The 27,917-nt window shown below is 40.2% G+C and overlaps 1 long non-coding RNA gene and 1 gene segment (V, D, J or C); one reads left to right on the forward strand and one right to left on the reverse strand.

The window, feature by feature from the left end:
* The window catches only part of LOC106995637 (immunoglobulin heavy constant delta-like), a 727,209-nt gene that overhangs the window by 491,044 nt on the left and 208,248 nt on the right, over positions 1-27,917 (reverse strand).
* Positions 1-27,917, forward strand: part of LOC144330504 (uncharacterized) — a 113,477-nt gene that overhangs the window by 32,817 nt on the left and 52,743 nt on the right. Inside the window, exon 2 of one of the 3 annotated variants that reach the window (XR_013396763.1) lies at positions 15,199-21,056. The exons of 1 other annotated variant lie outside the window; for it this stretch is intronic. This is a non-coding gene — a long non-coding RNA (uncharacterized LOC144330504). Of the gene's footprint in view, positions 1-15,198; positions 26,572-27,917 lie in introns of those variants that run through there. One more of the 3 variants, XR_013396762.1, reaches the window with a different exon arrangement.

The raw sequence follows: 27,917 nt of genomic DNA on the forward strand, positions 1-27,917 counted from the left end.
CAACAGCAACAAATAAATAAATTATACCATTAAAATGTGGGCAAAAGACATCAATAGACATTTTGTGAAGAAGATATTCAAATGGCAAAAAAGCACATGGAAATAAAAAGCTGAGGCCGGGCGCGGTGGCTCAAGCCTGTAATCCCAGCACTTTGGGAGGCCGAGACGGGTGGATCACGAGGTCAGGAGATCGAGACCATCCTGGTGAACACCGTGAAACCCCGTCTCTACTAAAAAATACAAAAAACTAGCCGGGCGAGGTGGCGGGCGCCTGTAGTCCCAGCTACTCTGGAGGCTGAGGCAGGAGAATGGCGTAAACCTGGGAGGCGGAGCTTGCAGTGAGCTGAGATCCGGCCACTGCACTCCAGCCCGGGCTACAGAGCGAGACTCCGTCTCAAAAAAAAAAAAAAAAAAAAGCTGAACAACACTAATCATCAGATAAATGAATATTAAATCAACAGTGAGACACACTTTACATCAAAGTGCCTATTATTATGAAGTCAAAAAATTATAGATATGGATGAGAATTCAGAGAAATCACATTTATACACTGTTGTTGATAATGTAAATTAGTGCAAACTGTGTGAAAAAAAATTGCAAAGACTTCTCTACTAAAAATAGATGTATCAATCAGCAATCCCACTCCATGATATGTACCCAAGAAAATAAATCATTGTGTCAAAAAATGCCTGCACTCTTATGTTCATTGCAGCACTATTTACAATAACAAAGATATAGAGTTAACCTAAGTGTCTAGGAATGGATACTTGGATAAAGAGGATGTGGTGTATATACACAATGAAAAATAATTTCATCATAAAAAAGCATGAAATTATATCTCCAGCAGCAATATGGATGGAACTGGAGGTCATTGTCTTAAGTCTAACAACTCATAAACAGAAAGCCAAATATGTCTTTTTCTCACTTATCAGTAGGAGCCAAATAATGGGTACACATAGACACAGAGAATTGAATAATAGACATGGGAGACTCATAAGATTTGAGAATGAGATCAATGATCACTTAATGGTTCCAAGGTACTATATCTGGTGAGCTTACTTTAAAAACTCAGACTTCATCACTATGCAATATATTTATGTAACACAAATGTATCCCACATAATTATTTAAAAACTTAAAAAGACTATTAGCCCTTTGTCAGATGAGTAGATTGCAAAAATTTTCTCCCATTCTGTAGGTTGTCTTTTCACTCTGATGGTAGTTTCTTGTGCTGTGCAGAAGCTCTTTAGTTTAATTAGATACCGTTTGTCAATTTTGGTTTTTGTTGCCTTTGCTTTTGGTGTTTTAGACATGAAGTCCTTGCCCATGCCTGTGTCCTGAATGGTATTGCCTAGGTTTTTTCCTAGGGATTTTATGGTTTTAGGTCTAACATTTAAGCCTCTAAACCATCTTGAATTAATTTTTGTATAAGGAGTAAGGAAGGGATCCAGTTTCAGCTTTCTACTTATGGCTAGCCAGTTTTCCCAGCACCATTTATTAAATAGGGAATCCTAATATCCGGAACCTACAAAGAACTCAAACAAATTTACAAGAAAAAAACAACCCCATCAAAAAGTGGGCAAAGGATGTGGACAGACACTTCTCAAAAGAAGACATTTATGCAGCCAAAAGACACATGAAAAAATGCTCATCATCACTGGCCATCAGAGAAATGCAAATCAAAACCACAATGAGATACCATCTCACACCAGTTAGAATGGCAATCATTAAAAAGTCAGGAAACAACAGGTGCTGGAGAGGATGTGGAGAAATAGGAACACTTTTACACATTGGTGGTACTGTAAACTAGTTCGACCATTGTGGAAGACAGTGTGGCAATTCCTCAAGGATCTAGAACAAGAAATACCATTTGACCCAGCCATCCCATTACTGGTGATATACCCAAAGGATTATAAATCATGCTGCTATAAAGACACATGCACACGTATGTTTATTGTGGCACCATTCACAACAGCAAAGACTTGGAACCAACCCAAATGTCCATCAATGACAGACTGGATTAAGAAAATGTGGCACATATATACCATGGAATACTATGCAGCCATAAAAAAGAATGCATTCATGTCCTTTGTAGGGACATGGATGCAGCTGGAAACCATCATTCTCAGCAAACTATCACAAGAACAGAAAACCAAACACCATATATTCTCACTCATAGGTGGGAACTGAACAATGAGATCACTTGGAAACAGGAGGGGGAACATTGTCCGGAGCTGCACGCCCCGGCCATAGCGAATAATAATTAAAGATTAAACGCCTGAGCTATATTCATTTCCACCCCACACCTTCTCCCTAGATTTACCTTCTTCCCTGTATTAATACCGCCATTTAAAGATGGCGCTCTTCCTGCTTCTTCACTCACTTTTCCCGCACGTGCGAAAATTGTTACTTAGTTGTTACTTAACAGCGCAAGCGCAACATGACGTCCGACCGGAGAAACCGAAACTAACCTGGCCACGCCTTCGGCAATGAGATCATTTCCGCCTTAGCCCAGCCCCTTCCCCTCCAAGTGTATATAAGGCAGTGCATTACCGCCATTAAACGAGACTTGATCAGAGCACTGTCTTGTCTCCATTTCTCGTGTCTCTTGTTCCCCAAATTCCCACCCCCTTCTCCAGGGCCTGCTCTGACTATCCCGCGGGCTGGGATACGTGGCGCCCGAACAGGGGCCTGAAAACGAGGGACTCCGTGAGGAAGAGGACGCCAAAGGACGGTCGACCGCTAACGAAGACAAAAGGAGTCAAACTCTTCCCATCACCGCGGGAACCTGCCGCGTCAGAATTGAAGGTAAGTGACGCATCCGAAATGGGACAAGAATTAAGCCAACATCAGATCTATGTAGGACAATTAAAAGAGGCTTTAAAGATACGAGGAGTAAAGGTTAAAGGTAATGATTTGTTTAAATTTTTTGATTTTGTAAAGGACACTTGCCCTTGGTTTCCGCAAGAAGGAACTATTGATATTAAAAGATGGCGTAGAGTAGGGGATTGCTTTCAAGATTATTATAATACTTTTGGGCCAGAAAAAATTCCTGTGACCGCCTTCTCTTATTGGAATCTCATTAAAGAGTTAACAGATAAAAAGGAGGTCGATCCACAAGTCATGGCTGCGGTCACTCAGACAGAACATATTCTAAAGGTTAGCTCCCATTCTAACCTCACAAAGCCTCCGCAAGATATGGAGGAGGATCTCATTTCCCTTGAAAGCGATAATGAGGAAATCAAGTCCCCTTCAGTAACAGATAACGAAATGCTACACAAAAATAAAACGAAAAAATACCCAGTTTTACAAACACTTCAAAAAGAGGAAGAAACTAATAAGCTTGAACAATCAGACATAAATTGGGATGATTTAGAGGAAGAGGCGGCTAAATATCATAACCCTGATTTGCCTCCCTTTACTACATGCCCGCCCCCATATAATAAGACACATAATGAGGCTTCTGCGCCCATTGTTATGGCAGCAATAGATCCCAAAGAAGAATTAAAACAAAAGATAGCTCAACTAGAAGAACAAATTAAACTTGAAGAGTTACATCAATCATTGATAATTAGGCTCCAAAAGCTAAAAACAGGAAATGAAAAAATACCTAACTCAGACGCTATGGAGGGTTCCTTGCGCCCACTTCAGCGACCTGGACAACATGTTCCAAGAGGGGGGTTAGTTGCTAGCCGACATAGAGAAGACTCCTCCCCCAAAGACGTTTTTCCGGTCACTGAAACCACAGATGGGCAAGGACAGGCTTGGAGACATCATACTGGGTTTGATTTTACTATTATAAAAGAGTTAAAGACTGCTGCCTCTCAGTATGGGGCTACTGCTCCATATACTCTTGCTATAGTAGAATCTGTAGCCGATAATTGGCTCACCCCTATGGACTGGAATACCTTAGTTAGAGCAGTTCTTTCTGGGGGAGATCACTTAATTTGGAAGTCAGAGTTTTTTGAAAATTGTAGAGATACAGCTAAAAGAAATCAACAGGCAGGAAACGGTTGGGATTTTGATATGTTAACTGGTTCAGGTAATTATGCAGACACTCAGGCCCAAATGCAATATGACCCTGGACTGTTCTCACAAATCCAGGCTGCTGCTACAAAAGCCTGGAGAAAACTTCCCGTTAAAGGAGATCCAGGGGCCTCGCTCACAGCGGTTAAACAAGGACCCGATGAGCCATTTTCAGACTTTGTGCATAGTCTTATGACCACGGCAGGTAGAATCTTTGGAAATGCAGAAACGGGTGTAGATTATGTTAAACAGTTAGCTTATGAAAATGCTAACCCCGCCTGCCAAGCGGCAATCAGACCTTATCGAAAGAAAACAGATTTAACAGGATACATTCGCCTTTGTTCAGATATTGGGCCCTCATATCAACAAGGCCTAGCAATGGCTGCCGCCTTTAGTGGCCAAACAGTAAGAGATTTCCTCATTAACAAAGGTAAAGATAAAGGGGGATGTTTTAGATGCGGTAAAAGGGGACACTTTGCAAAAGATTGCTGTGAAAACCAAAATAAGAGTCCAGAAGCAAAAATCCCAGGCCTTTGCCCAAGGTGTAAAAGAGGAAGGCACTGGGCAAACGAATGTAAATCTAAAACTGACATTCAAGGAAATCCTTTACCCCCCAGGCAGGGAAACAGGATGAGGGGCCAGCCTCAGGCCCCGAAACAAGCATATGGGGCAGTCAGTTTTGTTCCAGCCAGCAGCAACAATCCATTTCAAAACTTAGTAGAGCAACCCCAGGAAGTGCAGGACTGGACCTCAGTTCCACCTCCCACACAATACTAACACCTGAAATGGGACCGCAAACCTTAAATACCGGAATATATGGACCCTTACCACCTAACACTTTTGGGCTACTTTTAGGAAGAAGTAGTGTCACCATGAGAGGCTTACAAGTCCTCCCTGGAGTTATCGATAATGATTATGAAGGAGAAATTAAAATTATGGCCAGAGCTATTGATAGTATTATTACTGTCCCTTAAGGAGTTAGAATAGCTCAGTTACTCCTGCTACCTTTGGTTAAAACAGATAATAATATCCAATACTCTAATAGAAATATAAAAGGTTTCGGATCATCAGATATATATTGGGTGCAACCAATTACAAATCAAAAACCCTCTCTAACCTTATGGTTAGACGGGAAGGCATTCACTGGACTAATAGACACAGGGGCTGATGTAACTATCATTAAACAGGAAGATTGGCCCTCTCATTGGTCTACTACAGAAACTTTAACTCACTTGAGAGGAATTGGACAAAGCAGTAATCCTAAACAAAGTTCCAAATACCTAACATGGACAGATAAAGAAAACAATTCAGGCCTCATTAAGCCATTTGTCATCCCTTACCTACCTGTTAACCTTTGGGGGCGAGATCTGCTCTCTCAAATGAAAATTATAATGTGTAGTCCAAATGATGTAGTTACTGCACAAATGTTGACTCAAGGATACACCCCTGGTAAAGGTCTTGGAAAAGGAGAGAACGGTATCCCACAGCCTATACTGGTTTCAGGACAACTTGATAAAAAGGGGTTTGGAAATTTTTAGCTCAGGCCACTGACATACCTGCACCCCAAAGGTGCGCTGACCCCATTACTTGGAAGTCAGATGAGCCCGTTTGGGTTGATCAGTGGCCTTTACTCAATGATAAACTAAGTGCTGCCCAACAGTTAGTGCAGGAACAACTAGCAGCAGGACATATTGAGGAAAGTAATTCCCCTTGGAATACACCTATTTTTGTTAATAAAAAGAAGTCTGGTAAATGGAGACTCTTACAAGATTTAAGAGCAGTAAATATCACTATGATCCTTATGGGTGCCTTACAACCAGGATTGCCTTCACCGGTTGCGATTCCTCAAAAATATTTTAAAATCATTATTGACCTTAAAGATTGCTTTTTTACAATTCCCCTTCACCCTGCTGACCAGAAAAGATTTGCCTTTAGTCTTCCATCTACAAATTTTAAACAACCAATGAAGCGCTAACAATGGAAAGTCTTACCTCAGGGTATGGCCAATAGTCCTACCTTGTGTCAAAAATATGTAGCTGCTGCTATAGAGCCAGTCAGAAAAACATGGGCACAAATGTATATTATACATTATATGGATGATATTTTAATAGCAGGAGAAATTGGCGAACAAGTCTTACAGTGCTTCGCCCAACTCAAACAAGAGTTAACAGCAGCCGGACTACAAATAGCCCCAGAAAAGGTACAACTACAAGATCCATACACCTATCTTGGTTTTCAAATTAATGGACCCAAAATCATTAATCAAAAGGCTGTCATACGTCGTGATCACTTAAAAACCTTAAATGATTTCCAAAAATTACTGGGAGATATAAATTGGCTTCGACCCTATTTAAAACTTACCACAGGAAAGTTAAAACCTCTTTTCGATATATTAAAAGGAGACTCTAATCCAAAATCCCCCAGGTCCATTACAAAAGAAGCATTAATAACACTCCAACAGGTAGAACATGCCATTGCAACACAATTTGTTACCGGTATTGATTATTCTCAGCCATTAATATTCCTTATTTTTAACACAACAATAACCCCTACTGGCCTATTTTGGCAGAACAATCCCATTATGTGGGTACACCTGCCCTCCTCCCCTAAAAAGGTTTTGTTGCCTTATTATGATGCCATAGCTGATCTAATTATCTTGGGAAGAGAAAACAGTAGAAAATACTTTGGAATAGAACCCTCTACCATTATACAGCCCTACACTCAATCACGCATCCATTGGCTGTTACAAAATACGGAAGCCTGGCCAATTGCTTGCGCTTCTTATACTGGCGTGATTGACAACCATTACCCACCTAACAAACTTATTCAATTTTGCAAACTTCATGCGTTTGTATTTCCCCATATTACCAGTAAAGAACCTCTCAATGACGCATTACTAATTTTCACTGATGGATCTTCCACAGGACTTGCCGCTTACACTTACAATAATGTAGTCGTTAAGTTCCAGACCACTTATACATCAGCTCAGCTGGTCGAATTGCAAGCTATAATTGCAGCACTATCAGCTTTTCCTTGTCAGCCACTTAACATTTATACAGACAGCGCCTACCTGGCTCATTCAATACCCCTCTTAGAGACCGTGTCTCAAATTAAACATATTTCAGACACAGCTAACCTATTTCTACAATGTCAACAACTTATTCAAAAAAGGACTACTCCCTTTTTCCTTGGACATATTAAAGCACATTCAGAATTACCAGGACCTTTAGCACAAGGTAATTCAACAGCTGACATGGCGACAAAAACCATAGCCACAGTCACTACAGACAATTTGCAACAAGCGCAAAAAGCACATGCCTTACATCATTTAAACGCCCAAACCTTAAGACTTATGTTTAAACTTACCAGAGAACAAGCTCGACAAATAGTTAAACAATGCGCCAACTGCATAACATATTTACCTGTTCCCCATCTAGGAGTTAACCCCCGAGGACTCATCCCCAACGAAATTTGGCAAATGGACGTTACTCACCACTTAGAATTCGGTCAACTAAAATATATCCATGTATGCATAGACACCTATAGTGGATTCATCAGTGCAACTCTCCAAACAGGAGAGGCCACCAAACATGTCATAGCTCATTTATTACACTGCTTTTCTATTTTAGGAATACCCAAACAAATCAAAACAGACAGTGGCCCCGGTTATATAGCCAAAACCTTCTCACAATTTTGTAATACCCTACAAATTAAACATACCACAGGCATTCCCTATAATCCCCAAGGACAAGGTATAGTAGAAAGAGCTCATCTGTCATTAAAAACTATTATCACAAAATTAAAAGGGGGGAGCTGGTACCCCGTGAGGGGTACCCCCAGAAACATACTCAATCATGCCCTCTTTATCCTTAATTTTTTAAATTTGGACTGTCACGGAAAGTCTGCTGCCGACCGTTTCTGGCATCCTGAATCTCAAAAACAGTTTGCAATGGTGAAATGGAAAGATCCACTTAATAATTCATGGCATGGCCCTGATCCAGTTTTAATCTGGGGAAGAGGCTCAGTATGCATCTTCTCACAAAAAAATGATGCAGCCAGATGGCTGCCTGAAAGATTGGTAAGACAAATAAATCATAACCATTGTCAGTCCAGGGAAGATAAATCTCCCTGAGAAGTTCTTTCCTTCTTGTTTTTCAGAAAATGAAGCCTAACATGAAATTCCTTTGGAGAATAATTGCTCTATATAACATAGTGACAGTCTATGCAGGTTTTGGTGACCCTCGTAAGGCAAAAGAATTATTACGAAAACAATACGGCCAGCCTTGTGACTGCAGAGGGGGACAAATATCTGAACCTCCGTCAGATAGAATCACCCAGGTGACCTGCACGGGCAAGACAGCTTACCTAATGCCAAACCAGTTATGGAAATGTAAGTCTACCCCAAGAGATACCTCACCTAACGGGCCGCTCCTAGAATGCCCTTGTAGCTCTTTCCAATCTTCTGTACATAGTTCCTGTTATACATCCTATCAACAATGCAAATCAGGCAATAGAACATATTATACGGCCACGTTACTAAAAACACAAACTGGAGGCATTAATGACGTACAAGTATTAGGATCCACTAATAAACTTGTACAATCTCCTTGTAACGGCCAAAAAGGAAAGCCTGTTTGTTGGAGCACTACCGCCCCCATTCACATTTCTGATGGAGGAGGCCCATTAGATATTGCAAGAATTAAAACCGTCCAGAAAAAATTAGAAGAAATTCATAAAGCTTCATATCCTGAACTTCAATATCACCCTTTAGCCCTGCCTGAGCTTAGAGGTAATTTTAGGCTCGATGCCCAAACCTTCGATATCCTCAATGCTACTTACAATTTACTTCAAATGTCCAATACAAGCCTGGCCCACGATTGTTGGCTTTGTCTTAAAATGGGCCCCCCTATTCCTCTAGCCATACCTAACCTTTCATTGCCCTATGTCAATTACTCAAATGAATCCTTAGTAAATAATTCCTGTCCTATTACCCCCCCCCCTTAGTTCAACCGATGACGTTTTCTAATTCCTCTTGCCTCTTTTCACCATCATATAATAACGCTAAAGAAATTGATTTAGGCTATGTTGTGTTTGGCAACTGTACCTCCATAATCAATGCCACCAACCCTTTGTGTGCTATAAATGGCTCGGTCTTCGTTTGTGGAAACAACATGGCATATACGTATCTACCTACAAATTGGACAGGGCTTTGTGTTCTGGCCACTCTTCTCCCCGACATTGATATCATCCCTGGAGATGAACCTGTCCCCATCCCTGCTATTGAACATTTTTTATATAGGCCAAAACGAGCCATACAATTTATTCCCTTGTTGGCTGGACTAGGAATCACCACTGCTTTTACTACAGGAGCCACAGGCCTAGGAGTCTCACTAACCCAATATACTAAATTATCCAGTCAATTAATTTCAGATGTACAGACTTTATCCAGTACTATACAAGATTTACAAGACCAAGTAGACTCGTTAGCTGAAGTAGTTCTCCAGAATAGAAGAGGTCTAGATTTGTTAACGGCAGAACAGGGAGGGATATGTTTGGCTTTACAGGAAAAGTGCTGTTTTTACGCCAACAAATCCGGAATCGTCAGAGATAAGATAAAAACTTTGCAAGAAGAACTAGAAAAGCGCAGAAAAGGCCTGGCCGCCAATCCACTATGGACTGGACTCGATGGACTTCTCCCCTATCTCCTGCCATTTCTTGGTCCTTTACTCACTCTTCTACTCTTCCTCACTCTCGGGCCTATGATTCTTAATAAGCTTATGGCATTCATCAAGCAACAAATTGAGGCCTTCCAGGCCAAACCTATACAGGTCCATTATCATCGCCTTGAGATGTCTGAAAACGGTGAGTCTTATTTGCCCTAATGAGACCACCTCCCCTGTGAGCTGAACTGGACAGTCAATGATGGGTAAGAGGACACTATCTCCATCGGAGCCTAAGACAGGAGGGCCGCCCTTGCTGCTGCCTTATCCCATGACGGGCTTAGAAGGTGGGGGTGAGTTGACCCAACCTAAGACAGGCGCAGTTCCCGAGGGGTTTTCTTATAAAATATAAAAAGGGGGACCTGTCCGGAGCTGCACGCCCCGGCCATAGCGAATAATAATTAAAGATTAAACGCCTGAGCTTTATTCATTTCCACCCCACACCTTCTCCCTAGATTTACCTTCTTCCCTGTATTAATACCGCCATTTAAAGATGGCGCTCTTCCTGCTTCTTCACTCACTTTTCCCACACGCGCGAAAATTGTTACTTAGTTATTACTTAACAGCGCAAGCGCAACATGACGTCCGATCGGAGAAACCGAAACTAACCTGGCCACGCCTTCGGCAATGAGATCATTTCCGCCTTAGCCCAACCCCTTCCCCTCCAAGTGTATATAAGGCAGTGCATTACCGCCATTAAACGAGACTTGATCAGAGCACTGTCTTGTCTCCATTTCTCGTGTCTCTTGTTCCCCAAATTCCCACCCCCTCCTCCAGGGCCTGCTCTGACTATCCCGCGGGCCGGGATAGAACATCACACACTGGGGCCTGTTGTGGGGTGGGGGAAGGGGGGAGGGATAGCATTAGGAGAAATACCTAATGTAAATGACGAGTTAATGGGTGCAGAACACTAGCATGGCACATGTATACATATGCAACAAATCACACGTTGTGCACATGTACCCTAGAACATTAAGCATAATTTTAAAAAAAGAAAAAAAAAACTTAAAAATGCAAAAAAAACACAAAAAAATTGGGATATGTCAAAAAGATGAAGGGGGCAACTGGAAGAAGCTCCCATTTTCCAAAGAGCTGGAAAAATTTGAATAATATAACACGGAATTTGATTTTGACCAAAGTATTAAATATTTATAAAAACATACTGTTAATAAATGAATAATTAAAATATATGAGAGAAAAAGGATGTTTATCTAAAGCAGTATAATTACACAAAATTTTGTTGGTATTTCTTCATTCAAAGAGTTGGAGTTTAACCTGCATCTGTGAATTATGGCATAGGCTTTGGCACATGATAAAAATTCTTGCTCGCTTTAAACTTCTGAAATTTTAGATATAATACCAAAACATGAAGAAAAAGTAGAAAATTTCACAGGGTCAACATTTTGTTTAATTATATGAAAAACACTCTTATGTAGTAGTGTAGCGACAAGTCTCAGAGCCAGTAATTCTTTGCCATGGCCAATGCAGAGAAGAGTATTCCTAGGTTGTCTTTCTAGATTTTTTTGTAGTTTGAAGTCTTAGTTTAAAGCTATAATCCATTTTGAGTTAATTTTCTTTTTCATGTGGTGATAGTTAGGAGTCAAGTTCCCGTCTTCTGCATATGGCTAGCAGGTTATCTCAGCACCATTTATTGACTAGGTTGTATTTTCCCCATTGCTTGTTTATTTTTTTAAGGATTGTCAAAAAACAGAGTTGTAGGTTTTCAGCTTTATTTCTGAGTTTTCTATTCTACTTCATTGGTGTATGTGTTTGTTCTTGTACCAGTACCAAAAAGTTTTTGTTACTGTGGCTTTATAGTAGAGTTTAAGTCAAATAGTGTGATGTCCCTGGCATTGTTATTTTGGCTGAGGATTACTCTGGCTATTTTGGTTCTTTTTTGGTTACATACAAATTTTAGAATATTTTCTTATATTTCTCGAAGAATAAAACTGGTATATTGATAGTAATAACATTGAATCTGTAAAATTTGAAGGATAATATTGCCATTTTGTGATATTATTTCTTCCAATCCATGAGCATGGAATTTTTTTCAATTTCTTTGTTTCCTCTCTGATTTCTTTCCGAAGTGTTTTGTAGTTCTTCTTGTAGAGATCTTTCACCTCCTTGGTTAGCTGTATTCCTGGGTATTTCTATTTTTGTAGATGTTGTAAGTGGTACTGTGTCATTTATTTTTCTCTGCCTGGATGTCGTTGGTGTATACAGAAGCTACTGATTTTTGTATATTTTTTATGTGTCCTGAAACATCACCAAAGTTGTTTAGCAATTCTAGGATTCTTTTGGCAGAGTCTAGACTTTTCTATGCATAGGATCCTATCAACAGCAAAAAGAGACAGTTTGAAGTCTTATTTACTTATGTGAATGTCTTCTATTTCTTTCTCTTGTCTGATTTCTCTGGCTAGAACATCCAGTACAATGTTGAATAGGAGTGACAAGGCCGGGCACGGTGGCTCAAGCCTGCAGTCCCAGCACTTTGGGAGGCCGAGATGGGCGGATCACGAGGTCAGGAGATCGAGACCATCCTGGCTAACACGGTGAAACCCCGTCTCTACTAAAAATACAAAAATTAGCCGGGCGAGGTGGCGGGCGCCTGTAGTCCCAGCTACTCGGGAGGCTGAGGCAGGAGAATGGCGTAAACCCGGGAGGCGGAGCTTGCAGTGAGCTGAGATCCGGCCACGCACTCCAGCCTGGGCAACTGAGTGAGACTCCGTCTCAAAAAAAAAAAAAAAAAAAGAATAGGAGTGGCGAGAGTGGGTATTCTTGTTTTGTTCAATTATGAAGGGGAATGATTTGAGCTTTTGTTGATTCAAGTATGATGTTAATTGTGGGTTTGTCATACATGGTTTTTGTCATTTTAAGGTAAGTTTCTTTGATGTCTAGTCTGTTGAGGGTTTTTATCATGAAGAATGTTGAATCTTACCAAAAGTTTCTCTGGATCGATTGAGATAATCATATAGTTTTTGCTTTTGATTCTGCTTATGTGGTGAATCACCTTTATTGATTTGTGTATGTTGAAGTAGCCTTGCATGAAAGGAGTAAAATCTACTTGATCATAATGTAATAACTTTTTAATGTGCTGCTATATTCAATTTGCTAGTATTTTCTTGAACATTTTTAGGTCTATCATCAGGAATACTGGTTTAAAATTTCCCGCTTTTGTGTCTCTGCCAGATTTTGGTGTAAAAACTGGGCATACATATGCAGAAAAAAATGAGACTTTATTTCATATCATATACAAAAATCACCTAAAAATGCACTCAAGGCTTGAATATAATATGAAATCTAAAATTGTGAACTTATAGAAGAAAATAGAGAAAAAAGAAGCTTCCTGGAATTGATCTGGAAAATGATTTATTTGGATTTGATACCAAAATCACAGAAAAATATGTGGAACTATGTATCTGACAAATGGATCTACATAAATGTGTAAAGAACCCATACAATAGCAAAAAATAACTTGATTAAGATGGCAAAACTGTACATAGACATTGTATTCAAGGGAAGACATATGCATGGCCAGCAGGACATGGAAAGGTGCTCCACATTGCTATTTATCAGGGGAATCCAACTCAAAACCACAATGAGATATCACCTCACATTAGTTACCATGACTATTATCATAAAGACAAAAGATAAAATGCTGACAGTTGGCTGGTGAAAAGGGAATTATTCAGTGGAGTGGTAGTAGAGGTTATTTTATAAATTGAAAGTAAAACTATTATGTGATCTGGTGATCCCACTTCTGGCTGTGTATTCAAAGGAAATAAAATCAGTAAGTAAAAAATATGTTTATTACAACGTTATTCACAATGGTCTAGAATTTTTTAAAGTTAACGACCATAGGCAAATGAGTGTATAAAGGAAATGTATATACATACAATGGAATATTACATGACCTGTAACAATGATGAAATTATAACATTTCCAACAACTTGGATGGGCCTGGAGGATATAATACCGAGTGGAATAAGCCAGACACAGAAAGACAAATGCTGCATTATCTCATTTACATGTGGAATCTAAAATATTCAAATTCTTAGAAGCAGAGAGTAGGAAAGTAGTTTCCAGGGCTGGGAGGAGGGGAAGCAGAGTGATGCTTGTCAAGGGCATAAAGTTTCAGTTGTGCAGGTTGAATGGGTTCTGGAGATCTAATGTAAAGCGCTGGGACTATAGTTATCAACACTGTATTGCAAACTTGATCTCTGGAAAAGGGATAGATCTCAGTTGTTCTCATCGGACACATACATAATAAAGGAGGAAAATGGTAACTGTGAGGTAATAGATATGCTATCTCCTTGGTCATAGTGAAAATTTTACAGTTTATACCAAAACATCAACTGGTGCACCTTAAATTATACAGTTTTATTGTCAATTATAGTTCCATAAAGCTGAATGAATTAAGCTTAGTTTTATGATGAAGAAATGTATATTTCCACATTTTCTCAATAAAAAATGAGAAAAGATAAATAGAAAAAAATATTTATAGCAGCTTTGCTTATGATGTTAATAAACCAGAAAGAAATTCAAAGTACATTGACAGGAAAATGGATCAGCTTATTGTCATTTATTGCTAAATGGACTGACTCAAGTATAAAATTTCTCTCTCGCTGTCTCTCTCTGTTTCTCTCTCTTTCTCCATATATATCAAAACTTTGAGGTTTTATATCAGAGGCAGTCTGTTAAGTGACTAAATGTCAATATACAGATGCAGTTTTACATATGAAATAGCCTAAATAAACATCGAACATAAAAAAGTAGCCCTTTACCAGAAAAGGGGTCTATAATGGTTGAGTCCATTTATATGAAGCTCAAAACATGAACAATGAATCTACAGTGGCAGAAATCAAAACATTGTGTTAAATGTGGGAGCTGACTGGAAGCACAGAGAAGGCCACTTGTGCTGGGGGATGGGCCTCGTCTTCATCCGACCTTGGCTGTTGGAGACAAGTGTGTTTTTATTTGCCAGAAATCCTCTAATGGTACATTGCAGATCTATGCATTATTCCTTATATAGAAATTACATCTCATAAAAATGGAAAATTAAAAATACTGTATAAGAACTAGTTTAAAAATCAGTAAATAATGCAAATAATAAAATCATACTGAAAATGTGAACAATATATGAATTAATAAAATATACTCAACAATACCTGCTAGTATTAAATCCCAGAAATCAGAAAGATAAGGGTGACATCCAGTTATAATAACTTAATAAACATGCATTTCATAGAGAAAACAAACTGGTCAAAAAGATGTGGAACATGTATTTTGTTATAATCAAAAGTCATTAAATAATTGAGATAATATTTTAACCTATCTTATTAGTATTAATTACAAATATCATGTGTAAAATAGTAACTGGGAACACCCTTTGGGGAAATAAGGTATTTGAGAGCACAAGTACTAAGTTAAATATAGTCTCAATGTTTTTCCAGCTATTACTGCTGAAATTTCTAATTGTGCCCTGGATTTCTAACAAAATGAAGACCCCTGTGATCCCGAGGAGATGCCCTAATCCAAGGAGAGGGAGGCTCCAGGTCGTGTGGACTCAACACAGGGGACCTGCTTCTGTCCTTCATGGAGCTCCTCTCAGAAGCCTGCAGGAGGCAGGCGTGTGGATGGGTTTCTCAGGACAATCCAATCAGACCTGGTCAGGGAAAAAAAGATGACCTAGGATGGATTAAATAATTGTTTTGAAAAATGATAAATTATGGTTATATATATATGAGGTACAAAGCAATGCTGTGATATATTAATACAATATGGAATAATTAAATATAACTAATCAGCTTATTCATCACCTCAAAATCTTTTCATTTTTTGCATCAAGGCCATTTGAAATTTATCTATTTTGAAATGACCAATATATAATGTTTAAGTAAAGAAATAGATATTAATTAATATCAACAATGTAACATTTTTGAAATCAATTATGGATTATTCCAATAATTTATGTTTAGTTCTCAATAAGTTTGACCATTTAGGACATATTTTTAAAATTACTTTATTATAATGTTAAATATAAATGACTACACATTTATGCACAGGTTTGTGGTATTCAGACCTATGTCTAGAGGTGTAAATTTATGTTCCCATAGCTATGTAGTTGTTGATAGCAAGATATGTTAATAAAACTCTGGAAGAATAACTGCAAATAATTAGGAATAATTATTCCTTGAAAGTATATGTTTTTAAAAAATAACACTACATACAATGTTCAAAATTATTAAAACTTAAATACAAATGATAATAAATACATACTAAATAACAGTATAAAAATGTAACAACCTGTAAGATTCCAAAGTTCTGAAAACACAAACCTGACTTCTCCAGTTGAGAAGAAAGGAAACCTCCCCCTGGCACCTGCTCCTGGGAACGGTCCCGTCTTCAGTGGGTCCCGAGCGCCCCTGCAGGGAGGTTTGCATCTGGGCTCACACTGACCTCCCCTCACTGTGTCTCTAGCACAGTAATACACGGCCGTGTCCTCGGTTTTCAGGCTGTTCATTTGCAGATACACCGGGTTCTTTGAATCATCTCTTGAGATGGTGAATCAGCCTTTCACAGACGCGGCGTATTCTGTCGGGTAACTGTTAGATTTGCTTCTAATACGGCCAACCCACTCCAGTCCTTTCCCAGAAGCCTGGCGGACCCAGTGCATAGCAGAACTACTGAAGGTGAATCCAGAGGCTGCACAGGAGGGTCTCAGGGACCCCCCCCAGGCTGGACCAAGCCTCCCCCAGACTCCACCAGCTGCACTTCACACTGGACACCTGCAAACACAGAGACACCCTGGTCAGAAACTGCCACACAAATCCACTGTTTCTCTCACTCATGTCCCCTCACACTCAACATCTCTAGTTCTCCATAAATCACCTTTTAATATAGCAACAAGGAAACCCAGCTCAGTACAAACTCCATGGTGAGTCTCCTGTGTTCAGTGCCGATCACCAAGTGGAGATGGCTGGGAATCCCAAGGCTGGGGCTCCTCTCCCAGAGCTGCAGGGTCAGGGCTGGGCTGCTTTTCATCAGCACCAAGGGGGATATTATTTGCATGTCTCCTACTATATGGCAAGCTCAGGGTGGGATGCCTGACGAGAGGGCTGTCCACAGAGTAGAGAGTGTCCTGGGGGAGATTGGTAGCAATCCTGTCATTCAGGAAAATATTATTTCATAGTATGTGATCATATCTCGATAATCATTTAGCAGTCATCTAATTTCATTTTTACATACTTGCACACTGTATTTCTGCTTATATATTTCTGAAGTCCCTTGGCTTGTCTGTTTGATGTCTCTGTCCTCGACACTGACACTGTGAAGGGTCTGATGTCATCGTTCACAGGGGCAGTCCTGGATGTACACACAGTTTCCATGGAAACGCTGTCATTTGGCAGTGTTGCCTTTGACAGCCTAATTCTACTTGACCATTTGTGTCTCTTAACATCCCATCTAGATGTTACACTGTGCTCATTTCTGGAATGAAGACATTGTTTTGTAACATAAATTGATCAACAATCTGATGCAATTAAATTTGGCTTCTTTTTGGGGCAGTTTTTGAGGTTTGTCCTGACCCCAAAATGTTATTTTTTTGAGGAAATGGAGTCTAGCTGTGTTTTCAGGCTAGGCTTGAAATCCTTGGCTCAAGTGATCCTCTCACCTCAAACTCCCAAGTAAATGGAACTCGAGGCTGTGCCACGGTGCCCAGCTGGTTATTCTTCAATTACAGTTTTTCTTATTCTGTCTGTTAAAAATGAGTGGACTGTTGTTTTCTATATTGCTCTCATGGAGGTATCAGCTTTCTATTAATTACTTACCATGAAAACCACTAACATTTTAGATGAAAGTTTAGGGTTGAAAATACTCTCATTCAACTGCAAATCAAGGCACAGCCTTTAGAGAGAGCTTTGTATCACTGTTTTTATGCCCTGCCTCTATCACTATAAAAATATACCAGACTCTATCTTGGTGCAGAAGAAAGGGTTCAAGTATCTCAGAGGGACATTCCTGCTTTAAGTACAGAAAACTGCGTGGGAGTGGTGGACTCCTATGATCTCATTGTGCCTCTCCCAGGAAGCTCCCCAGAACCTCTGCCCCACAGGTGAGCTGGTGTGAGAATCACTGGGGTACACCAGTTTATGGCCTATAATACATGGCATAGAAACTCTGTCTTGTAAGTGAGGCTGGGAGGAGAAAGGCATCCACCAAATCACAGACTGGAATTTAGTCTCCGCCATAAAGACCCGACACCATGACGTCAACTGAGATCTGGGGGAGAGGGAAGCACCACCTTCTGCTCAGTTCAGCCCAAAGTCAAGATTCTGTGATCCTGAGATGTAAAGAAGAGGGTAATGCTCTTCTCTCAAGTATTCTGGGTCCTCACTGCACTTGCTGAGACTGAACTGCTGTGAGAGAATACCACGGACTGGGTGGCCCAGAAGTAACATAAATGTATATGTCCCGATTTTCAAGGCTGGGAAGTTCAAGATAAAGATGCGTTAGAGATTCGTATCTGGTGATGTCCCAATTCTTCCATACCTGGTGGAAAGAAAGAGGAGCTCTCTGGGGTATCTTATCAGGGCACGAATTCCACTCAGGAGACGGTGCCTCAACAACTTTCAAAGGAGAATGAAGACCCCACCTCTACCACCATCACACTGGAGTTGAGATTCCAACATATGCCTTATGGGGGTCATAACCATTCAGTCAATAGGAGCACATTATAACAATCAATGATTTTTATTTACTGCGTGTTCTTAGAATAATTTGCTTTGATATTAAAGGCTGAGTTTTTATAATTTTTACCAGATGAGGTTGTTTCTTTGCAAAACTTGAAGTTTCTCAAGCCATCACCCTTGTAGTGAGATAACTCTATTCATATTCATAATTGAAGCTTCCTCATTAGGGCCATAAGCATTTTGAATGTTCTTCTCTTAAATCATTTCCCATGATAGAATAAACTTGTCCCCCCTCATAAGTATTATCATTTGTTCAGAAATACACATTTTTTATATTTTAATATGCAAATCCACCTTTCCTTTATCTTTTGTTACCGTGGTGTCTTTATGTTTTAAAATTTGTAAGTAAATATGTTTAAAATTTAGGATAGTTTTGGATTTTAAGGAGAGCTCCCCATAGTAGGGTGTGTTCTCATGTACAACTTGCCCTGGTTCCCCCTCACTGGTCCACACTCTACCAAGCCTGGGTCTCTCTCCTGCCGTCTGTGGGGCTCACTATTCTATCTTTGTTTATTCTCTTTCTGTTTGGTTTTATGATTTGATGTTGTTTTGTAGTAATAATGTTTCTTTTCTCTTTTTTATTGTTTCTACCATTGAAATATAATTTTTGTGTGTTTTTTTCCCAAGGTGATGGTTTTCATGCTGGCTTTTATACAAAAATTCCCTTAAATATTTCTTGTATGATCCATCAAGTGTGAAGAAAACATCTTAGTTTATCTCACCTGAGAAATATCTTATTTCTCTTTCATTTCTGAGAGAAAGACCATATGGGTACACTCTTTCTGAATTGCTGATTTTGCTTACTGCTTTTTAATTTATTCACCAATTTTATTAAAAACTCCTACAAATATCCAGGATCAAACATTATTTGTGTTTGGATCATGTCAAAACTGAAACTGTTTTTCATGATAACTATACTATTTTTAGTCCCACCATTATGAAAAACAGTATAGCAGCTCATAAATACATCAAAAATGGAAATACAATATGACTCAGCAAACTCTCTTCTGGGAATAGAGCCAAAGGAAATAAAATCATAAACTTGTAAAGACACCTGCGCTCTTATGTTAATTGCAGCTCTATTTATGGCAGCCAATATATAAAAACAACCTAAGGGTTTGGTAATGGACAAAGGGATGAAGTAAAAGTGGTATAAGAAAACACTACAACGTTATTCAGCCTGATAAAGAGATGCTTCCATTTGCCACAGGCTGGTAGGACCCCCACCATCACTACCAATGCACTCCATCCATTCCAGCCCTTTCCTGAGCTGGCAGATTCAGGCCCAGTCATAAGCACTGTTTGTAATGGAGTGACCAGAGACACAAGTGATGCAGAAGGTCCGTGTGGGCTCTTCTAGTCTAGGGCTGACTCTGTAGCTGCTCCAAAGACAGGGCACTGGGAGATATGAAGAATCAGTCTCTGCTAGTCATGTGCAACCACATTCACCCCATAGATCAGGGCTTGACATCTGAGACAGATTGGGAAGCTGTCAACAGGCAAAAATAAAAAACAAAAAAAATCACAGTGAAGTCATCTTCTTCATGAACACAATTTTGCATTTCACAGGTACTTTAGCACTATCTAACGAGAGAGCTTTTAGCTTCCAGAATCCAAAAGTATATTTTTTCCTGGAGTTTGAACAATAATTTGGATGTGGAACAGGCTTGTCCATATAAGTCAGAGAAATTGAGATCAGATTCCTGCTGTATTTTAGTATTTTGTCTATTTATTTTGTGGTTGTCTTGAAGCACTCATTGCCAAGAACTATTTCCACTGCAGTTATTAAAATCGGCTCAGTTTTCATTTTTCTATCAGTGACATGAGCTTTTTTTTTTTCCCAAGCCAAACTGTATCCAGCTTTATTAAAGATACTTTCCATAAACAATCATGGTATTTCAGGCAGGACATGGGCAGACAATCGTTAACAGTATACAACAACTTTAAAACTCCCTTCTTCAATGGACTACCAAAAATCAGAAAGCCACTATAAAACCCAATGAAGTCTTCATCTGATGCTCTGAACAGGGAAAGTTTAGAGTGAGGGTTGACATTTCACATTTAGCATGTTGTTTAACAACTTTTCACAAGCCAACCCTGACTTTCTTGAAGTGAAATGAAAATGGCAGAATTTATCTGAAGATCCACAATCTAGAAATGGAACCACTGCTGTTTTGACAGGTGCCATCTCAGTGGCATCACTGGAAAGTCCAGATTGCTTGACACACTGGTAACCAATGACTAGGGGTCAGGTCCCAACAGATGTCTGGGCTTAAGGGAGTTAAGTCTATACCGAAAGATGGAAAGGGAGAAGAGGACATAAAAACAAATTTGTTTTTCCATACCACAAGGCTTTTGTGCCAAGGTGGCCATGTGTATGAAAGTCAGGGAATCCCTCCTCCTGGGAACCAAGAGGAAGTCTCTCAAAACTAGAAGGGAAAGGTGTTTTCCCCACATCAATTCAGCTTTGGAGACTTTCTATTAGTGACATATGCCCCTTCCCACAAAAACAACAATGAAGTGTTCTGTGTGCTAACAACATAGCTTAAAAAAAAAAAAAAGTAAAATTCCGCATTCTTATAAAACTTGATAAAAAATAGTATTTCAAACTGTACAGTCACCAGAAGTACACAGTTATCAAAAATGCACACACTTCACTTGGCATCTGCAGCACCTTCAGCTTTCTGTGCCTGGTCTCTTTTGGCATCTCCATTTTCTGCGGGGTTCTTCCCCTCCTTGCCAGCATCAGCTTTTCCCCTTTTCCCTTTGGGTACCTTCTCTCCCTTCTTTGCAGGGCCTTTTTAGGCTTGGGCTCTGGAGGAGCAGGTTTAGCAGACAACCTCGCGGATCTTCTCTGTGGTTCGTCCTTCACCTTGGCTTTATCTCCGTTAGCATCCCCTTCAGCCTTTCTCTTGGGCATGGTGGCGACGGCGGCGGGACGTAGGTGCTGGACGCGGGATGCAGCGCGCGCGGGCTTTGGTCGGTCTGGGGGTCGTTCTCGCCTCTTCTTCTTCACACTGCTCCGACATGAGCTTTTATGTCAAGTGACTGACATGTACACCCTACAGAAAATATTACAAAATAACGCTGTGAGTCCATTCTTCATTCTTAAATACTACACTGCCATTACCACCAAGAATCCTCTGGAAAGCTTGAACTAAAAATAAATAGTAAATAATATTCTTAAATTAAAATTAGCAAATCTTTAAGAAACCTATGAACTCCATTTTCCAAAGCTACTCGCACTAGCACTTACGACCCGTGATTCACTTCATCAGAAACACCTCCAGCACCACTTTATGATTTGGAATGTGGAAGGCACGCACATTTTTTCTTTTATCTTCAGTGTCAGTGTCTGCGTTATCACATGAAGACACAGCAATATATTTTAAGAGATTGATGTGTTAGGCAGAAACACTGAACAATACATTAAGGTTTCCTTTCCATCATATCTTCCTAAAAGTCCTTTATATGGTAAAAAAATAAACAAAACAAAAAACCTCGCATTCCCATTTTTTATGTTGCAAGAAACATCAGACAAAAACAGCTTCAAAGATTGTCAAAAGGGCACTAATATTAACACTAAATGAGGCAATTACTTCAGGGTGTAAATTCTTAGGCTGTCAAAGTTAAAATGAGAAGGGTTAAGTAAGTTGCTTTGAGACAATTTTCCTGGGCTGCAAAGATTAATAACAGGGTGACAACAGGGGAAATTTGGACACACAGTACATGAGGACATATCCTTGCGGGAGTAAGTTTTTCCTAAAGTTGTGGTGGATTTTGGGCAAGGCTGTGCTTTTTTAAGGCTCTCTTTGTGATAGTTCTTGTTACCAAGTGTAAGTGTATGAGAACCCTCCCTCTACGGCTTTTCCCAGTCCCATTTCTAAAAGTTTTAACAAAAGTGACTCCGTTTTGATTCTGACAACATTCAAAAGCTCTTCTGGTTTGCACAATACAGAATCAATTCCACAGCCACATTTCATTGTCACCAAACAAGCTTATGCCCTTCAGTTCCCCTGGGCCACTCAAATTTCCAGATGGGTCTCCATGAAACACAGTGGAGGGTCCCAAGCGTTGGGGAAAGAAGAAAGTCCCATCATCCTCCCACATGTGGCTGCAGGAGCCACAGACTGAGCCCCACCTGAGCTCCAGCCAAGGAACGTGAGCCCTGGAATTTACACCATATGGACCACATCTTTCTGTTTCAGGGAGCAGAAAAGAAAATGAAAAAGTGAGAACAAATAAAAAGAAAGAAAATTGATTGACAGCAAAAGGGGCACCAGATGAGTGCTGATATGGCTTTGCATATTTTAATATCAAGAGAAGGGGCATCCAGGAAACATGTGAGGTTCTACATGACACTGACTCTGGCCCAGCCTCTCTCTTGGCTGGAATCAGAATCCCTAAAGCCTTTTCTAATCAGGGGATTAAAATTAGTTTCCTGTCCTGAGTCTGGTTGGAGAAGACCCACAAGGCACCCCTGAGCTTCCTCAGGACTCTGATCTTGGTGACCATGGTTGAGGACTTCTCATGCCTGGAAGTGGTTTTTGTACATGTGAGACTAGGCCTTTATATTACAACCTTTTAAAAGGTGTATATTTGGAGATTTGTTTGGTAGGCACAGGACTCTAAATTAGTGAGGTTCTCTGGGAAACTGTCAGATGGAGAGGGAAGTTCCAAACACTGAGAAAACCAGCTCCTACCCTCTAATCTGCACCGGCCTCTGAGGTTGAATCTGACAGTGGGTCCTGAGCGCCCCCTGTAGCCGATTTCCTCCATGTGTTTCTGCAGAGAGGTTTGTGTCTGAGTTCAACCTGACTTCCCTTCACTGTGTCTCTGGCACAGTAATACATGGCTGTGTACTCAGGTCTCAAACTGTTCATTTCCAGATAGAGTGTGTTCTTGTTCTCGACATTGCTTCTGGAGATGGGGAATCAGAACTTCACAGAATGTGCGTAACGTGTGCTACTCCTATCATTGCTAATACATGAGATCCATTTCAGTCTGTTCCCTGGAGCCTGGAAGACTCAGTGCATCCAGTGGCTCCTGAAGGTGAATCCAGAGGCTGCAGAGGAGAGTCTCAGGGACACCACTCCAGGCTGTACCAAGTCTACCCCAGGCTCCACCAACTGTGCCTCACACTGGACACCCAAAAACACAGAGGCATCCTGGTCAGAAACTGGCACATATTTTCAGTGTTTCCTTAACTGTTATCCACTCACACTCAAAATCTCTAGTTCACCCTGAGTCTACTTTTAAAATAGTAACAAGTAAATGCCAGGTCAGCACAAACTCCATGGTGAGTTCTCTGTGTTCACTGCTGATCACCATGTGGAAAAACCTTGGAATTCCAGGGCTGGGGCTCCTATCCCAGAACTGTAGGGTGAGGGCAGGGCTGGTTTTCACCAGAGAAGGAGGGTCCTTTGCATATTTCCAACTACATAAAAAACTCTAGGGTGGGATATGTGAGAAGGCATTGCCGAGAGAAGATGATGGAGTCTCCTGCAGGAGTTTGGTGACTTATGGTATTTGGAAGATTTGCACTTTTATTAGGAAATTGTGCTGTGATAAACACTTAGCACCAAACACCACATTATATTTTTAAATATAGTATAAATTATGTCTGTGAGACTCAATGTTTTCTCCATTTACGGATGTGAACGTAAACCCACACACAGAGAGTCTATGTCTGTGTCTAAGTGCTCACGTCTGAGATGACCGAGTTCCAGTATCTGAGCCTGTGCTTCTCATCACTGTGCTCCCTGAACCAACTCCAGCACAGAGCTGGACATGTCTAGTGCGGTTTGCAGAACTCACTGCCTGTAATGAGAACATTGTGATTCCGCTACACTCTAGTGTTCACCTAAAATTATGGAGAGAACTAAGGTTCACGCAGATATATTTTCAGGTAATTGGCATTTAACATACGTTATCCATTTTCTATCAGTTCTTTTTGTCTAATTTTTTATTTGTTTGCTTGTAATAAACTTTAAAAGTTTAATTGAGAGACAATAAACTTCATATCCTTAAAGTATACATTGATAAACATGACATAACTATCACTATTGTCAAGAAAGTGGGCAAGTGAATTCCCCTCAATTTTTTCTCCTGTTCCACATTTCCTCCTTCTATCCCTTTCCCTTCTTCTGCCATTTCCTTAAGCAACAACTGTTCTTCATTAAATTATTGTAGATTAGTTTTCGTTTTCCAGAATTTATAGAAATGGAATAATGTAGTATATACACTTATTCGTTTGGCTTATTTTACTCACCATAAATACCTAGATGTTTTAGCTTGTCATTGTGTGTATCAGATATTTATACATTATAAATGATGGGGAATATTACAGTGAACAAATGTACTATAATTATTTTTCCTATTGAGAAGCTAATTAATATGAGGAAGCTTATGTTATTCTGGGTTTTACCAAAAACATCTGCTCCTCAGCTTGGAGAAGTATATAGATAAGAAATATATATACTTTTTGTATTTTACAACAACAACATCAGCAATAACAGATAAACAGAAAATAAGAAATTTGGCAAATTGTCTTTCATACTTCAGATAATCAAAGATTTAAGAAAAACAACAAATCTGAAATTTGGGGAGAGACAAGTTCTTGCAGAGAGTAACAAAGTCAGGGTATGAGATTACCTGAGGCAGAGTCTGCCATATGAGATACTTCAAATACATATTGGATTGCTTGAAGTCAAGAGTGGTGAATGTGCTCTAGTGTAAAATTCTCAGGGACCAAATACTGAAGAGCTTTCCTATTCTCTTGAATATCTTTCCCCTAGAAAGGGGACAATCCCATAAATCATTCTGTACCAGAGTGTCTGGAAGAGAATGAGAGCCTGAACTTCTAAAACAAATCCAGACCCACCTCTTTCTCCTTTATCACCACTATAGAACTAAGAAATTACACTTTAGGGGCAGGACTCCAAAACCAGCATCCGAAGGGCTGAAATAGATACTCTAGAGGATGGAACAAGGTGACAATACAAAGCCAGGCAGAAAAGGAAAACCCATTGTTGCTGTTAATACTGTATCAGTTGCCTCTAGCTTAGGTAGATTGTCATTGATAACCTGGGTTGGGTCTGATTCCAATCAGAGAAGAATGGGAGAAGGTAAAATGCCATGATGTTTCAGCAGGTTCAGCTCTCTCCGAGACTTCCAGCCTGCATTTATTTACGGCTGGTCTTATGAACATTGAACGTGCTTAGACATCTCTCATAATTATTATCCCCTGTATCCCACAGAAAATTGGCAAGTCCATCTGCAGCGTGTCAAACCTGAATATCAGACAGAAAAAGACTCTAAAGTAAAGTGATATTTATTTGAGAATAAGCATTGCAATGGGAATGTGCATGGGCACATTTGGGTAGTTAAATAAGGAAAGTGTTTTAAAGAAAAAATGAGGAGGGCCACATATACGGTTTGAGACAGTTAACCAGGGATAAAATGATCAATAACCAGGGTGGCATCAGGCTAATATTGTGCAGGCAGCTCTGGGCAGATGTACTTGGAGAAGTAATTATTTTAAAGTTGTGCTGGCCTTTGTGCAATGTTGTGGTTTGGCTGAATCTATTTATGACAGTTCTTGTTAGGGAAGACATGTGTGTGAAGAGAACCCTCCCTCATGGCCTTCCCAGCTCCATTTCCCAGGGTTTTAACACAAATTGTTCCATTTGGATTCTGACAACTTTCACAGTCTCTAACACTACGGTGAGAAAAGTGACTATGACTGTTTGCACAGCACAGGATCAAATCCACATCCACATTTCATCACTTTCACCACTAATGGCCACAGGCATCTCAGATGATTCTCCACAGCACCATGGAGGGCTCTGAGTCATGAGAAGGGAAGAAAGTCCCATCAGCCTCTCTCACGTGGCTGCAGGGGCCACAGCCTGAGACTCACCTGAGCCCCCAGGAAAAGGCTTGAGCCCTGGAATTTAGACCACAGAAAGTATGTCTTCCTTTATCAGGAAGCAGGAAAAGCAAATGAAAAAGTGAAAGCCACAACTAAGAAAAAAAATGGATATAGCAAAATAAATGACTAAACGATAACTAAAAGGAAAGAATATGGAAAGCAAAAGAAAAATCAAATCACTGCTGATACTCAATTGCATACTTCATTGTCAAGAGAAGGGTCATATAAGGAAGTTGTGAGGTTCTATATGACACTCACTCTGGTGCAGACTGTCTCTTGGGTATGATCAGAATCCATAAATAGTATTTGAACCATGGAATTTCACTGAGGGTAACTACTGAGTCTGATTGGCAATGACCCACCAGAACACCTAGGCTTTCTCAGGACTCTGATATTTTTGACGTTGGTTGATAATTTTTCTTCTCTGTCAATCTACATTTTGTGCATGGGAAAATATGTCCTCATCATGATTATATATAATATATGTGTGTGTGTATATATAACAATGGTGCACACAGAATTCTAAAATGAAGAGGCTCCCTAAAGAAAGTGACAGAAGAAGATGATGAAGTCCCACATCCTGAGAGAAAACCAACCTCTAACCTTCATGTGAACCTGCCTCTGGAGTGGCCTCTGACCGGTGGGCCCTGAGGGACCCCTGCACCTGATTCCTCCCCAGCGCTCCTGCAGGGAGGTTTCTGTCTGGGCTCACACTGACTTCTCCTCACTGTGTCTCTTACAGTGATAGACAGCCATGGCATCAACAATCAAGCTGTTTATCTGCAGATACAGTGAGTTCTTGGTGTTTACTCTGGAGATGGTGTATCGGCCCTTCACAGAATCTGAGTAGTATGTGCCTCCACCACTTGCATTCATGTAAGACTGACTCCAGCCCCTTCCCTGGAGCTTGGTCCACCTAGTGCATGCCATAGCTACTGAAGGTGAATCCAGAGGCTGCACAGGACAGTCGCAGGGACCCCCAAGGCTGTGTCACTCCTCACCCAGACTCTACCAGCTGCACCTCACGTTGGATACCTGCAAACACACAGAAATTCTGGTCAGAAACTGCCACTGTTTCTCTCACTCATATTCACTGACACTCAATATTTCTAGTTCTTCTTGATCACCTTTTAGAACAACAACAAACAAAACCCAGCGCAGCCTCAACTCCATGGCATGTGTTCAGTGTTCAGTGCTGATGACTGAATGGAAGCACCTTGGTATTCCAGGGCTGGGGCTTCTGTCCCAGAGCTGCGGAGTCAGGGCTGGGCTGGTTTTCATCAGCTGAGAGAGGGCCCTATTTTCATGTCTCCTAATATATAGAAAGCACTGGTTTGGGATGCCTGAGGAGAGGGGAGGGCCAAGAGAAGATGAAAGATTCCTAGGGGAGATTTAGATTTACATTGAATGTTAATATTGATCAATGAGATGATTATGTGGTTTTTATTTTTACTTGTGTTTATGTGATGAATCATGTTTATTGATTTCT

The sequence above is a fragment of the Macaca mulatta genome, chromosome 7, assembly GCF_049350105.2.
Source record: "Macaca mulatta isolate MMU2019108-1 chromosome 7, T2T-MMU8v2.0, whole genome shotgun sequence".
Lineage (NCBI taxonomy): Eukaryota > Metazoa > Chordata > Mammalia > Primates > Cercopithecidae > Macaca > Macaca mulatta.